A 3,751-nucleotide genomic window follows, 5' to 3' on the forward strand; every position below is an offset into this window, starting at 1 on the left:
GTCTTCAATGTCTGCTCTCCCAGTTTAGGTCAAGGAAAAGAGAAATAAAAGGGAGTTAATTCAAATGTCTTCTGAAATCTAGCCATCTATTCGAAAGGCAAATGCATTGTAAGTTGTATTTTAAGTAATAATTGTACGATTTCGGACAACAGAGCAAGTGTGCAATGCAATCCAGGGAAACGTTTGTAATGCAGTGTGCGCCTCACTAAGTATGCAATACACGCGTACCGTAATGTGTATAGTAAGAGTGGCAAACACCCAAAAACTGCAAAATAACGTGGTGTGCGTGCGTGCTCCTTATAAATCGTGTTAAATCTTTCCTAGCAAGTGATTTCTTTTCAAAAGATTGTAATCGCGGCTTCGAAACTTAAAGTCAGCAAGATACCAAACGATGGCGAGCCGGTACCGTAATGTATATATAAATCGCGGCGAAAGGTAAAACATTAATGTAATGTGGTGTGTGTGCGTGTCCCTTCTAAATTCTGCCTAACATATGCTAGTAAATCTTTTCGTTGCAGCTTTTAAATAAAAGTGCGGCTTTGAAAATTTAAAGCCATAAAGACACTCAGCGAACTTTGCTAATAAATAAAGCGCATAACATGTTTGCAAAGGTTAACATTGGAAATTTACTGTACTTGTCATTAGCAATCCACGATAGAAAACGTTCGTTGAGTTTATTTTAAAAAGGGCAATACAATTGAAGTTGCTTACCTTTTTGCAATAGAGATAGTATACTTCGTACCGGATGACCCACGTAATGTCTAGAATGGCTGCTGTTCCAGTTCAGGTCGAGGAAAAGAGAAATGAAGCGTATTTAATATAAATGATCTCAAAAATGTAACCATCGATTCGAAAGCAAAAGGCATTCTAAGTTGTATTTTAACTAATAAATGTACGATCCCTGACAACAATAGCAAGTCTGAAATGTATAGCATGGGAAAGTGTATTATGCAGAGAGCGCTTCACTAAGTATGCAATACACGGGAAACGCTAGCAAATCGGTACCGTAATGTATTTATTAATAGCGGCGAACACAAAAAGCATGCAAGGTAATGTGGTGTGTGTGCGTGGTCCTCACAAATTTCGTCAAATATTTATTAGCAAGTGTTTTTCTTTTTAAAATGCAAGTAATCGCGGCATTGACAATTAAAGGGAGCAAGATACCAAACGATGGCGAAGCGGTCCCGTAATGTATATAATAATCCCGGAAAAAGCATAAAAATTAAGGTTATATGGGGTGCGTGCCCCTTCTAAATCCTGCCCAATATAAGTTAGTCAATTTCCCCGTTGCAGATAGTAAATAAAAGCGCGGTTTTGAAAATTTAAAGGCATCAAGATACTGAGCGGACTTTGCTAACAATAAAAGCGCCCAACATGTTGGCTAAGGTTAACATAGTAAAACACCAGCACTTTACATTAGCAAAACACGATACAAAACGTTCAATGCGTTTATTTACAAAACGGCAATACAAATAAAGTGGCTTACCTTTTCGGAATAGAGATAGTTTGGCTCGTACTGGATGACCTGGAACCAAGCAATGTTTTTGAATGGCTGCTCTTCGAGTTTAAGTACAGTCAAACCGGAGGAAAGGGGAGTTACTTTAAATGAATAACAATAGAGAAGTAACACTTGTTTACGAACAGCACACGTGTGAAATCTTGTTGTTGTCTAGCCGTATGCTAATGTTTGGGTGGTGGTCTTCCTTGGATGAAAGGAATGTCTGCCTGAGAGTGTGTGCTATCGTTAGCGAGGAGGTGTGAATTCCTGGCGAATTGAATGTGAAAGCATGCATGAGACAGATAGCGATGCAGCAAAAGGAAACGCGGCTCCAACCTGTCTGACCGCGTTCAAAGTTTTTATCAAAGAGAATTCACCGCAAATGCGCTGTAAAGCTAAAACCTCCTTTACGAATACAAAACATTCTAAATACTGGCAAATTACGAAAATAAGTAAACAGACTTACCTTTAGATGCCTTACCTTAGACCCGCCAAAAGATTAATACCTACAGAGTAAAGCTCCTAAAGCACGATGCTGCCCGGGATAGTCAGGCCCGCGGAAGTCCCTGTAAAACCCCCCCAAAAAATGTCTAAGTGAAATACGAATCAGACAAGATGTCTTATTAAAGATCCGCAAACACCAGCATACATACCGGCTGAAGTAATCTTTGCATGACGCTTCCCAAGGACGGATCGGACCGGGGAATCCCTGTGAAAAAAAAAGTAAAAATACAAGCGTTAGATAAGGGACAGACAAGATGCTTTACTACAGAGGCGGCAAACGCATTATACATACCCATGGAAAGCAGTGCAAGCACGTTGGTTCCCGGGAACGGGCCAGAGAGAGGCATACCTGGAAAACAAACCGAAAGTAATTTATTCCAATAACAACCTGAGGTAATGCCTACAATTGGTGAACAAACTTCAAGTGACCCGTTTATAACTGCGTAGCACCGACCATGCGATCTGCAAAAGACTGTCACTCTCCCCCAATAGCAGATTCTGTTAAAAAACGTGCCCTTATGATAACTCCCAAGCATTACAATCAAAGTAAACGCAATTTTACATTGAACAGATTACGTTTCAAATAATTCAACTTAGCTGTCTGTAGCTGCGTCCGCCTACCGTGAGATCTAGAAAAGAGTGCCACTCCCACCATATCAGATTCAACCCAAAAACGTGCCCCACCCTCACCGAACGCAAATATTGAATTGCACACAATACACGTGACTGTACTTCCGTTACAAATTCTGTATTCCAAAGAAATAAACCGTCTAACATACAACCTTAAAAAAGTGAACACATCCCCACAAATTACAGCATCGATAACTCTCCAACATTCTAATTATCGTCCTAACCTAACCTAAAAAGGAATAAAAGATTCGCACTTACCTGTCTGTAGCTGCGTCACTCCTACCGTCCGATCAGAAAAAGGATGACACTCCCAATACAGCAGATTCATCACAAAAACGTGCCCCACCCTGACGTAATCACATATTGAATAACACACAATACACGTGACAGTACTTTCGTGACAAAACCTGTATCACAATCAAATAAACGTTCTAACATCCAGCAATAATTAATTCCCAAGAGAACATAACAGGTATAAAAGATTCGCACTTACCTGTCTGTAGCTGCGTCACTCCTACCGTCCGATCTAGAAAAGGATGACACACTCCCAAAACAGCAGATTCATCACAAAAACGTGCCCCACCCTGACATAATCACATATTGAAGAACACACAATACACGTGACAGTACTTCCGTTACAAAACCTGTATGACAAGCAACTAAACAGTAACACCGAGCAATAAATAAGATAACCTTGTATTACAAATACATCATCAATAACTCAAACATTATAATCACATTAAAATTCTTTCAAATAAAACATAACAAATATAAAAGATTCGCACTTACCTGTCTGTAGCTGCGTCACTCCTACCGTCCGATCTAAAAAAGGATGAGACACTCCCAAAACAGCAGATTCCTCACAAAAACGTGCCCCACCCTGACGTACTCACATATTGAATCAAACACAATACACGTGACAGTACTTTCGTCACTAAACCTGTATGACAATTAAATAAACAGTCTAACACCCAGCAATAAATACGAAAAAGCTTTGAACCAAAATACATAATCAATCACGCAAACACTATAATCACATTATAAATAATTCAAAATAGAACATAACAGGTATAAAAGATTCGCACTTACCTGTCTGTAGCTGCGTCACGCCTACCGTCC

At 39.6% G+C, this 3,751-nt stretch overlaps 1 long non-coding RNA gene across 1 annotated transcript; it reads right to left on the reverse strand.

Moving 5' to 3' along the window:
• Window positions 1–1,939: 1,939 nt before the first annotated feature.
• LOC146857188 (uncharacterized) lies at window positions 1,940–2,463 on the reverse strand. The gene is made up of 3 exons (XR_014979549.1): window positions 2,295–2,463; window positions 2,152–2,207; window positions 1,940–2,064 (listed from the first exon to the last, which is right to left on the reverse strand). It is a non-coding gene; the product is annotated as an uncharacterized LOC146857188 (long non-coding RNA).
• Between the last annotated feature and the right edge of the window lie 1,288 nt (window positions 2,464–3,751).

This window comes from Triturus cristatus, chromosome 3_2, assembly GCF_964204655.1.
Source record: "Triturus cristatus chromosome 3_2, aTriCri1.1, whole genome shotgun sequence".
NCBI classification, from domain to species: Eukaryota; Metazoa; Chordata; class Amphibia; order Caudata; family Salamandridae; genus Triturus; species Triturus cristatus.